General features: G+C 49.5%; 1 protein-coding gene across 2 annotated transcripts in view; it reads left to right on the plus strand.

Moving 5' to 3' along the window:
• C1_1H4orf54 (chromosome 1_1 C4orf54 homolog) overlaps nucleotides 1-12,723 on the plus strand; it is a 62,633-nt gene that overhangs the window by 23,232 nt on the left and 26,678 nt on the right. The gene's annotated exons all lie outside the window — the stretch shown is intronic.

The following is a 12,723-nucleotide window of genomic DNA, read 5'->3' on the forward strand; positions in this document are numbered from 1 at the left end:
TTACAATCAATCGATCCAAGTCCCTGAATAAATTTGCACCCCAATTTATCAAATGTATTGTTTCCTTGCATGTTGCCTGGTGTATTCCCTCAGTATTTAAATCCAATTCACTTATAGGTGAGCATTATGTCATGTACTGGGGTGTCTCCGGCACACTACAATTGTGTTTGAAGTCTTTTGCACATATATACCACACTTATCCTAATGAAGATATATTTAGTATTTTTTGTTGTTAATTTGCATTACTTTGACATTAGTATTTATCTTGATTAAAGCCATAAGTAAGAAGATTTACATATAAGCCCCTCTCTTTAAAGACAGGTAACCAACAAGTTTTCCCGAATTCTAAAATGGGTTTGCAGATGCATATTGTTATGGTATCTCTAAAAAGCGCGTTGTAGGCGTCTCTCCCAAACACTCAATCACTGTGCTGTGTATCAATGTTTTCCAACCTAACCTGGTGGAAATACATTGAAAATTTACAGAGACATTGGAGAAAATGGTAACCCATTTGCAAAAGGAAGGGGTGTCCTCTTAGGACCCCCTCCCTTTTATGAAATAATAAAAAAATTGTTTGGGCTAAGCAGCGATCCACAGGACCACTTCCAACTCTCAAACAAAGAAAAAAACACCTTTTGTTTTTTAAATTTAAGGAAAGTGGGCTGCATTAAAACATTTTTTTAAAGCAGTCTTGTACATGGTAGTCTGCTGACCCCAGTAACCCACCGTCCCTGTGTTCGCCTCCAATCTTAGTGAGTCACAATTTGCATCCTACTTGATTAGTACTCATGGGATAGGTTAAACTTCTGGACTCTGGTTCCGAAACTATCTAATTTATTATCTTCTAGTTATTCTTGTCCAATTCAACTCCTCAGTGGACACAATTAGAAAAGAAGCCCCTAGCCCAAGGAAGGCTTTGCTTCTGACACCCATGGTTAAGGCTTTGTATTTCCAGTCTCGATACACAGGCCTCTGGCATAGAAGAGTTAATTGTGTTCTGCATGGCTTTGGAGGTCCCACTTCTATAACGGCTGGAAGATCGATTCCACCATCTCAGAAACCCACTTAACAAGCTAGTGTTGAGCAACTGAATTAGAAATGTCAAAGGGTGACAAGTGTGCTTGTTTCACTTACTCTATAAGACACCCACAGGAAAGACCAGTAAAATGTAGTGTGGGCCCCAAAGAGTACTACATCCTCAATGTACTACCTCGTAAAGGTCATCTTAGTGAGCTATCGAGCCTCCCACTCTCTAGCTTTCTGGAGGCATCACAAGACTTAGTGGAAGTGTAACCTATCCTATAACTATTAAAATTAAGCTACCAAATCCAATAATAGTGAGGAAGAACAGAGCCTAAGTAATATCCCCTCAACTTATGAAATTCATGAATCGGATTGATAACTGAAGATCGGCTAGTAAGTGGTCCTGGATTGATTTGTGATATACTTTGTGACAGCATCGTCCTTCTTAATTATCTCCACTGAATTAAAGACCTTGAAATAATAATGAAAGAAATACATTTTCAAGTCTGAAGAGCTGCTGTAATACTTACTCGGCAGGAATGTCCAGGATACACATCAAATTATCCATATTTATCTTAGCAGCGGGCGACATTGTGAAGTCTCACGCTGTGAAATTCTGCGGAGTTACATGAAAACTCAGTGAGATTCAGGGGAGTTCTGTGAACGGATGGAAATAGTATGTTTCACTTCTTGCACTGATTTGTAGGACCAGGAGCTCATTCTGCTTTGAAAAATCAGCCTGAATGGCACCATGCTGTATGCCAGAAGAGCTGCTTCTCAAAACGATCTTGCTGCCATTGGAATAGATTTTCTACTGGAGCAGCAGCTTTCTGACCATGAACGGTCGTGACCGCCCACGTTGCAGAAATCTCATTAGATGCCCTTCTAGCGACAAGAAATCACTCTAGTGGACCCGAAATCTCACTTGCCAATTCACCTTTGGTGTGCCGTGTGCGGTAAAACTTTCACTATGCAGCGGTTGGCGGAATTTGCCTGGAAGTCCATGTTTCAAACGCAACTCAGAGTATCTAAATTTCCACCAACTCCACGGGTGAAGCGGAATTTATCACCCACATTTAGTTTTGTTGCCTTCTCAGAAGTTTATGGAAATCTTAGAAAATCCACAAGTTTCAGAGTTGTTGCCTCCCACTTTTGCATGAAAATAGTGAGTTTTGTGACAGTTTATGCCATACATAGCCTTACTAAGTGCTTACAAAATGATTCTGCATAAGTTATACTTAGAAGAAAACAGTTAGTCCTTTGTTCTGTTGGCTGCAGTAATGTTTGGCATTAAACAGGAGTTTGTGCCTGAATCAACAACGTGGTGTAAAAAATAAAGCATTACCATGGCAGTTTTTCCACACAGAAATGTCACTGAATAAAACCTGGCAAAATATTTTGTTAAGTATGCCCTGACATAAGGCTACTGAAATATGTGTAATTGGAAGAATTTCAGAGCAGATTATCAGCCAAGATTACCAAGTTTCTTGTAAAGACATTTTCATTGTTTTTTCCTACACAGTACATAGAAAAGCTTCAGCAGAGGTAAACTTGCACTGAAAGATTCTGTAGGCATTAGCATTACTGCCAGAAAAGCTTCACTAGCATTGAACAGGAAAAGGCAATTTTCACTTTAAGATATTGGAAAAAAACTTTGAGTGGGCAAATTCAATGCCTGGAAATTTTGTAAAAGGTCAAAAAACTAATAGTTGAGACATTGCTAGCTTTACTGGTGCACAAAATCGTTGCACACCTTAAATTTATTTTCAGTATGTCACACAGAGGAAAGACTTAAATGTGAGATTTTTTAATCACCTTTTATAAACCACAAAAAATATTTGTTAATGATGCAGGTTCATCCCACCTGATCCCCACTCTCCTGATTGTTATGTTATGTCATAATATGTGTATTTGTAAAGCGCACTATCACCTGCAAGGGTATCCTGGCGCTGTGCAGGTGTCTGTTCTCAGTTGTGCTTTGGTAGGTTAACTGAAAAGCCAGGGCTTTAGCTTCTTGTGCAATTGAAGAAGAGAGGAGGATGCTCTGATGTGAAGAGGAAGCCTAACATGCTTTAGCGGTGATGTAAGTGAACGCCCATTCTCATTATCTGGTTCTATTAATGCACAAGATGTGCATGAGTAGGACTCCTCAGGAGCGGAGGTGTCTGGGTGGTTGATGAAAGGAGATGCAGCTGTCCAGGTATGTGGGGCCTAAGTTGTGTAGTGCCTTGAATGCATGTATGAAGAGTTTGAAATGAGCGCATTTGTGTATCTGGAGCCAGTGGAGTTCCCTGAGCTGTGGTGTGATGTGAGTTCTGTGTGGAAGGCTGAGGATGACTCTGGTGCGGAGTTCTGGATTGTTTGTAGTCTGCTAGTGAGCTGAAAAGTAATCCTGGCGTTAAGGGTGTTCCGATAGTCCTAGTTGCTGGTGACTAGGGTGTGAGTGACAGTTTTTTTAGTGTTGCCTATTAGCCATTTGAAGATCTTTCTCAGCATCTTCTAGGGTCTGGCAGCAAGATGCAGTGATGGTTTTGAATTGTGTGGTCAGGTCCAGATTGCTGTTGATGATTATTCTGAGGTTCCTGGTGTGGGTGTCTGCCTGAGTTTGATTGGGCTTCAGTTCGAATCCCACGGTGAGGTGTCAAAGATCACTATTTGTGTCATGTCGGTGTTGAGGTTGAGCTCGGTAATGCAAGCAATGAACTGGTTTCTCGTGTTGGTGCTCTTTTTGGATTGGCAGCGTATGAGTGTTGGCATAGGAGAGGATGGTGATGTGTGCACAGACGACATTGGCTAGAGGGACCATGTATGCGTTGAAAAGGGCGGGCTGGGCGACAAACCATAAGGTACTCCACAGATGAGTTTGCAGGCTTCCAAGGAGTAAGATGTCAAGCTGCCAGCTTGTTTTCTATCCTTTAAGAAGAAGCAGGTCCAGTGGATGGGGCGTGGCCACGAAGCCAAAGATGGCGCACGCTTGATCCGTCTGCTCCGGAGGGGCCTAAACGTCTCCTGTTATCCTGGGCCACCCCCCGGGGCAAATTGACGGGGAGCGAGTGCGGGAACCCGTGTGGGTGACCCGAGCACCAGTGGAGCCCAGAGCGAGCCTGGCGGAGCCCGTCGGAGACGGCCGGCGAGCCCCACGGCCTGGGGCCTGTCGCCGCGTTAATGCCGGGAGCCAGACTGAGCGAGTGAGCGGGCACGCGGCTGGGCGTGGGACCGCGCGCCGTTTGAGAGGGAGCCAGCCGACCGCGGCTGGGGAGACGGGGGCGCCCCCCCTCCTGCCTGGGGGTTGCTGCAGGGCTGATCGTGGAAAGCCTTGTGTTTCCGAGACCGCAGAGGACGGTGTGACGGCGACCGGGGGTGCGTGCGGGCTCTCCGTCCCCATCCTCGCAAGTAAGGAGAAGCTACAAGAACGGGGGCCCGGCTGCCGGGAGCCTTGCTGTGGCGCCGACCCTGCATGCGGCACGGTGTGTCTGGCGGAAGGGGCCTCTGGTGTAGCGGACACCCACTTTGAACACCGGCACACACCTGTGGAACGGGCCGGGCCCCGGGAGGGCCGCCCTGAGGGAGGAAAGTACCGGACCCTCGGCCGAGCGAGACGATCGGCGGATAGAGGGGCCCCCTGTTGGATGGTCGTGCCCGTGGTGGCCTACTGCGTGAACGGAGCGCTGGCCCCTGAGCTTGGGACTAACATGGTGGGCCCCGGGCCACAGAGCATGAAGGATCGCCCGGCTGCATCTGGGGAGATGGGAATCCCGGGGTGACCCCGACTGGGGCATGCCAATCGAGGAACTGAGTATCGGCGGACGGCCGATGGCCCGGGGGTAAGGCACAGCGGCGCTTTGCGGCACCTCCTTAAGAGTGGATGAACTGCCTAGCAGGGCTCGCCTGCCGAAACAGGATTGGAGCGGTCCGCGGTACCCCGCGCGGTGGCCCACCACGGGGGATGGTCGATAGTGGGCGCCTTGCCTGACCGGACCGGTCTGGCCCCTGAAGTGACGACTACTGTGATCGAACTGGTGTGGTGCCTCGTGTCCTGGTGCAACGCGCCCGAGTCCACGGAGATCCAGAGCGAGAAAGCACGGGTCTCTGGTGCTGATGGGATTCTACCTGGCTTTGAACTGCGCTTGAGACGGAAGTCCTAGATGGGGGATCCCCTGAGCTAACGCACCGTGGTCAGATTCGCCACTGGGGGGGACGATCTCCTACGCAATCGATGTCCCCTAAGAACCGCCACAGGGCTAAAGTCATGGACGGCACAGCGACCCCCGGGCGCAGGGGGGGGGACGTGCAGGGTCCACTGCAGGTCGATGTACAGGACACCCTGGACAAAATATTAGGTGCGATAGAAGACACTAAGTTAACACTGCAACACGACATCAATCAGGTCGCGGTCGAACTGGGCCTCTTGAGGGCTGACCATCACAAATTATCGGACAGAGTCAAAGAGACAGAAACCACACTGGCCGACATCGCACCAAAACTAAAAGACCTGCAGGCCGAAATGTCGCATCTCAGAGATAGAGTGATGCGACTAGAGCGAAGAGCTGAGGACGCAGAGGGGAGAAGCCGGTGGAATAACGTGCGAGTGGTGGGCCTCCCGGAGGGGGCAGAAGGATCAAATATGGTGGAATTCCTGGGAAAATGGTTGAGCACAGTGGTGGCACCGGGCCGGCTGACTTCATTTTACACTATGGAAAGAGCACACCGCGTGCCTGCGAGGCCCCTGGCGCCGGGCAGGCCCCCCCGAGTGGTGATCGCAAGATTACTGCACTATAGAGACAGGGACATCTTGCTACAAAGGGCGCGAGAAGAGGGCCCATTTAAGGTAGCAAATGGCGAAGTCACGCTGTTCCTGGACTTTACAGTAGAGGTACAGAGTAAGCGTGCCTCATACATGGCAGTCAAAAGGGCTCTAAGGGACGAAGGTATACAATATTCGTTGCTGTACCCGGCTAAGCTGAAAGTAATGCTTGACAGTAAAACAACATTTCTTCAATCCCCGGAGGAGGCATGGGAATGGCTGGAAGCTCATGGGACCCAGACAGAGCGGCTCGGGAGGGGGGGCCCAACCGGGGGTGGACCGCGCCGGCCCCCCAGGGGAAGACGGACCCGAAGTCGCCCACGCTTGGCGCCATCCCGGAACCAAAAAGAAAGTGGCAGAAGAGCAGCACTGGAGGCAGCGGCCCGTGTGAACGGAGAGGGGACCCCCCGGGAGGACTCTGGCGGTGAATCTGATGAGACTGTGATGTCACCGTTGGGGGGCTCGAGCAGCTCGGTGCAGGCCCCGGTAGTGACCCCACAAACTGCAGATGACCTCTGAGGCCCAGAGGCTTACCGGACACCCTGGGGTGGGCGCAAATGGTGCACTAGTGGCCCCTCCGTGCAGGGCCACCCCCCTACTGGAATCTCGCCTGTACAGGTGGACTGGCGAGAACTGCAACTAAAAGATTAAACATGCTGCACTGTTGCACGGGTGTTTTTTCTGTTTTTGGGCAGCCTACTGTTTGAGATGTGCCCTGGGGAGGGGGAGTTGGGATAAGCAGTTACAAGTTAGGATGGCAGGGGGTGGTGAATGGTTGCGTAACAACAGTGCTTCACTAATGACCAGGGGACAGCAGACGGTAAGAGTAGCAAAGAGTAGCCAATGTAAATTTAAAAATCACCAACATGGCAGAATACAATTTCTTAACGTGGAACGTTAGAGGGATGGGGTCACCGGCCAAGCGACACAAAATAGTGGCTTATTTAAAAAGGAGGAATATACAGGTAGCAATGCTACAGGAGACCCACCTGGCGGCTGGTGAACCTGAGAGATTGAGACGTAGGTGGAGGGGGCGGGTGTTCGCAACAGAGTACTCAGCGTACGCAAGGGGAGTAATGATCTGGATCCGTGCAGGGGTTCCCCTAGAGATAGAAGCTTCCAACATAGATCGTGAGGGGAGGTTCGTGATTCTGGAGGGAAGGCTATACGGCACACCGATTGTCCTATGCTGCATGTATGCCCCAAATCAAGACCAGATCCCCTTTTTGACGAAATTATCGAGCCACCTCACCCGCCAGAGGAGAGGAGAGCTTTTGGTTGGAGGGGACTTCAATAGTATATTAGATGTAGACTTGGATAGATCCTCCCCCCCACTGCAGGGTGCAATGTCAAGTAAGATAGCTGGGAAACTTAGTGAATGGATGAGCTACTGGGGGCTGGTGGATATATGGCGGGAACAACACCTACACAACAGGGATTACTCATATTATTCGGGCCTTCACCGACTCCACACCAGAATCGACAGGGTGGCGTGTACGGCAGACCTTGCACGTGGGATGGTTCACTCAGAATATCTGGGCCGTACACTGTCCGACCACAGCCCTCTATTGGTAACATGGATGGCAGCAGAGATTAGGCCCCCCATTCCGGCCTGGAGATTGTCCCCTACAGCACTTGAGGACCCAGCATATAGAGACGCCCTGAGACAGCACCTGACTGACCATATTCAATTTAACAGTGGATCCACCACCTCTAGATCTACTGAATGGGAGGCCCTCAAGGTGGTGACAAGGGGTTTTTGTCTTGGACAATCGGCCGGAGTGAGACGCACACTTGAAAGGGAGCTGACTGCGCTAGAGAAGATAATACATGAGGGAGAACTTACTCAGGGGGCTGGCACACTAGTAAATGAGAAATATAATCAGGCAAAGAGGGACCATTCCCAGATCGAAGAACAACTCAGATGCCACAGCACACAAAAATACTTTGCCTCCCTACAATCTGAAGAGGGTAGGTCTGGGAAAATGTTAGCCTGGTTGGTGAGGCCGGGTGGAGAGGCCGAGCCCATCACAAATGTGCTGGATAAGGAAGGGTCATGCAGAAGTAGACCAGGCCCTGTAAATGATGCATTCAAGGATTATTACACCTTTTTATATGGAAAACCGGCTGAAATCAGTACGGAGGTCTTTGATAATTACCTACAACATATACCTATAACGAGCCTGATGGCCGGAGACAGGGATAGGCTGGGGGGCCCAGTGACGGTGGCGGAGGTCAGTGAAGCTATAGCTCAATTAGCCTCAGGGAAGACCCCGGGAACAGACGGCCTCCCCATGGACTTTTATAAAAAATTCGAGAAGCAACTGACCCCCCAGTTGGTAGAGATGTATACAGAATCGCTACAGAATGGGATAATGCCGTGCACCATGAGAGAGGCAATGGTAGTCCCACTCCCTAAGACAAAATCTAGGCAACCTTCGGTGACTGACTTCCGCCCCCTGTCAATGCTAAACAGTGATTTTAAAATACTAAGCAAGATCTTGGCCAACAGTTTACTCCCTCTTGTACCAACTCTGGTACATGTAGATCAGAATGGTTTCGTCCCGAATCGCAGCACCTCCTTAAACCTGAGACGTCTCTTTGCGGTCCTGAATATGCCTAGCGACACGAAACCTGCAGCAGGGGTGTTGCTCGCGGTGGATTTTGAGAAGGCATTTGACTCGATCAGATGGGACTACTTGAGAGCAGTGATGCTCCGTATGGGAATGGGTGAAGATTGGGTCAAATGGGTGGACTTGTTGTACACGTCACCGCTGGCAAGAGTGAGAACAGGTAAAACAGTGTCCGGAACTTACCCAATTCACAGGGGAACCAGACAAGGTTGCCCATTGTCCCCACTGTTATTCGCCCTGGCCATCGAGCCGCTGGCGTCCCAGATGCGGCAGGAGGGCGTGGGTAGAGGAGTGGAATGGGGACACCAAGAACATATCATCTCGCTATATGCTGATGATATACTTGTCTACCTTAGGGACGGAGAGAAGGATCTCCCATGGGCGCTGGGAGTGCTGGAGAACTATGGGAACATATCTGGACTTTGCCTCAACCGTAGCAAGACATGCGTGTTCCCTTTGGCTCCGGGCGTCGAACGCCCGACAACATGCCCTAGGGATATGATTTGGGCCCCTCGAACCTTTAAGTACTTGGGCATACAGGTGTTTCACGACAGGGCAGACTTGCACAAGGGTAACCTGGGCAGAGCCCTACGATCTCTAAAGTCCTCGGTGGGGTTCTGGCGATCGCTGAAATTGTCGATAATGGCCAGAGTAGCATTGTCCAAAATGGTCATGCTGCCCCGGCTTCTATACTACTTCGCTAACCTGCCCCTTCTGATTCCAACAGCGTGGTTTCGTGAACTAAACACCCTACTCAGGGAACTTATATGGGATGATGGTCGTAGACGCACCTCGCTCCAGATACTATGCAGGCCAACTAACAAGGGGGGTCTAGGAGCGCCAGATTTTGAAGCCTACTACCTGGCATCCCAGCTGCAATGGGTTGCCGGGTGGCTCACAGGTAAGGGTCACCTGGAGAGGTACACCGACCAAGTAGTGGAGGACATAAATCAGTTCATTGCTTGAATGACAAATAGGAAGCTTAATCCCCACATGCACAGCCCGATGACAAAAGTGGCGTCAGCATGTTGGAAGAGGTGCGTGAAAAGGGATGGCACTGTCCCCCCGTACTCTCCGGCCCTACCCTTGGCGGTACTTACGATCGAGGCTGGTGAGAGGAACCTGGGAGGCATGAGCCTCGGAACCTGGAGGAGAGCAGGAATAGAAACGATGGGAGACCTGTTTCAGGAGGGAGTGATGAGGTCTTTCACTAATCTTGTTGACAGTGGAGTCTCCCCGGGTCAGTTCCTTATGTATCATAAACTGATACATGTGCTGAAAACGCACTGGATCACGGTCAACGCGGAACCGGCCACCCACAGGGTGCTGCATCTCCTATTGACATCAGGAGATGAGTCCCATCTGATATCTAAATTATACCGAGTTCAAGTTGAGGATGCACTAGATTCCCTGCGGCCACTGAGAGAGAGATGGGGGAGGACAGTCGGTAGGGAACCGTCAGATGCGGAATGGAACAGAGCTTTGGCTTACCCCCGGACCGTCGCTCGCAGCACGCGACTGAGATATATACAATATAATTACCTCCACAGAACGTACCTCACCCCACATCGGCTAACAGTAATCTATGGGGGAGTTCCTAGGGTGTGCCCCAGATGTAAAAATGTAGACGCAAATTTTGACCACATGGTGTGGACCTGTCCAGAGATCCAACTGGGGTGGGAAGAGGTGATGTCCGACCTATCGAGACTCCTTAATATGAACCTGACTCCGACCCCTGACAGATGTTTGATGGGCTTTGGGGATGGGTTGCCGCGGGGAAGAGTGGAGGCCCGATTTCTGAGTCTGGCACTGGTATTATATAGGAGACAGATCACGAAGAACTGGAAGGCACAGTTTCGGCCCCCCCGGGTTGGGTGGAGACAAGACGTTACAACATGGGCTAGAGCCGAACTCCAGGTCCTGAAGAGCGAGGAGGGGAGGGGACTGCGTCGCCACCCTATAGCACAGAAATGGGAAGTAGCAATGACAAGCTGGGACAATATATTGAGAACAGCGGACGCAGACACACCAACAGGAGTGGAGACTGGATAAACATAGGAAGGGAGGAGATGTTGCCTCGCCCTCTAGGACATGATAAGGGAAGACACGATAAGGCCGATGTTGAACAGAAGGCGGACAACAGAGGACAGAGCCCAGGATATTGAGTAACAGACAGGTTGGACCCGGTAGACGCCCCACCCACCTGAAACCAGACAAGTCTATGAGTAATGACGCCATACATACTGGAAAAGCCAAGAAATGGCATCCCCCTGCATTAGCAGCCTCCACCCCCTACATTGCCATCGTGTTTAAGTTTAAGTTGATTAATGTTTGAAACAAGTTAAAGGTGTTGTATAATAGCTAGGAAAACATGACTTTGCTACACCAGGCCAATTGGGCAACCCATACGAGAAGAAGCTCCACTGATGTTCTATTCTTGCATAAGTTTAAAGTATAAAGGTTATCGAATAATTAATGAAGTAGAACATTCAAACAATGTAGACAGTAGTGATATTAACACTGTTATGCACTAACACGAAGCAAACAAGATGGTGCTGTAAACATAATACTGTTTATTAAGTAATAAAATGTTAATAAAAAAATATTTTTTTTAAAAAAGAAGCAGGTCCAGTGGAGAGCTGGTCCTTCGATGCCAGTCTCATGCAGGCTCCTGATGAGGATGTAGTGTGAAACAGTGTTAAGTGCTGCTGAGAGGTCCACAAGAATAGGGTCTGAAATGTCTCCTCTGTCAAGGATCATACAGATGTTGTCTATGTTGGGGATGAGTACTGTTAGTGTGCTGCACTTAGGCCTGAATCTAGACTGCATGGCCTCAACTGCATGGAGTCGAGGAGTTGGTGGTTGCTGGGGGAAACGGGTAGTGAGGCTTCCATTGATTAGTTTCACTAAGACCTTTGGCAGTTATTGTAAGAGGGAGAAGAGTGTAGTTGGAAAGCATAGTTGGGTCAGCTGATGGTTTCTTGAGAAGGGTGTGACAGTGGCTTGTTTCCAGGTGTTCGGAAATGTGGTTGAGTTGATGGGTGTTAGTGCTTTACTGAACGGTAGGAGTATTTTGGTGAAGGCGTGATGGGGCAAGGGTCTGATGTGGCCCCCAAGGTCGATGATCTTCATGGTAGCAGCGGGTTCACTGATTGTGACGATGGGGTAAAAGGTCTCAGGTTTGTTCTTCGGCCATGATGGGAAGTTGAACTGCAATGGTAACAGGGTTCAGTTGAGGTTCAAAGCTGCTCTATATGGTGGTCATTTTTTTGCATTAGAATTCCAGAGCTTGTTGAAAAGGTCTTCTGAGAAGAGGACCTTGCTGAAGGTGGCAGGAGTCCTGATGAAATCATTGATGATGGCTAAGATTTTCCTTGCGGCTGTTAGTGCTGGCTTTCATACGAATTGCAAGAGCTGTGTGCTTGGAGTTCCATATCTGATGGTGGTAGTGTCTTAGCGCTGGTTTGAAGAGGTCTTTCTCTGTGATGTCTTGACCTGTACGCCATTTGCGCTCCAGTTGCTTGCAGTGGCGTTTGGTCAGCAGGAGTTCCTCTGTGTACCAGCAGACCTGTGGTCAGGATTTTGTCATTCAGTTACACTTCAGGGATGCCAGAGTGTGGGCACGTGCGGTGATCCAGCTTTTGAGCTTCTTTATGGCTTTTGGCAAGTTGCTGGTGTGCTCGGGCCAGTACGCAGAGAGGGCAGAAGCCCATTGCTCTTCTTTGATGCTTTTCCACCTGTGGCAGGCAGTTTCAGTGGTGGTAGGTCTGTGGTAGTGCAGATGGATATGCTGAAACTGACAAGGGCATGGTCTATCCAGGTCATACTTGCTGGCTTTTGACTATGATTTAGCTGATTGAGAAGGAAATCAGGTCCAATAGGGGTCTGCGGTGTGGGCTAATTCACAAATATGGGTGAGGCCAATCTTTGCAAGGTTTTCTAGAACAGCCATTTAGTTTTGGTCGGTCTGATCTCCTAGGTGAACTTTAAGGTGTCTAAGGGGGAAAAAGGTGCTGGTGTTGATGAGGAGGGGTACAATGAAGCCAGGGGTGTTGCTAGCAAAAATTGGTGCAATGCCCTGGTGGTCTGTATACAAGAGTTCCACACAGGGAGAAATTGGCTGTGATGCATATCTTGAAATGTGAGGTGTTCCTTGTAGCTGGTTGGTGTGTCCATGTAGGTGGTGCATCTAATGGCATCTTAGCATTTTTCTGGTGGAGTCTTTTATGTGAAAGAATCTAGTAGGCTCACATTTGACTTGTC

This window comes from Pleurodeles waltl, chromosome 1_1, assembly GCF_031143425.1.
Source record: "Pleurodeles waltl isolate 20211129_DDA chromosome 1_1, aPleWal1.hap1.20221129, whole genome shotgun sequence".
Taxonomy (NCBI): Eukaryota; Metazoa; Chordata; class Amphibia; order Caudata; family Salamandridae; genus Pleurodeles; species Pleurodeles waltl.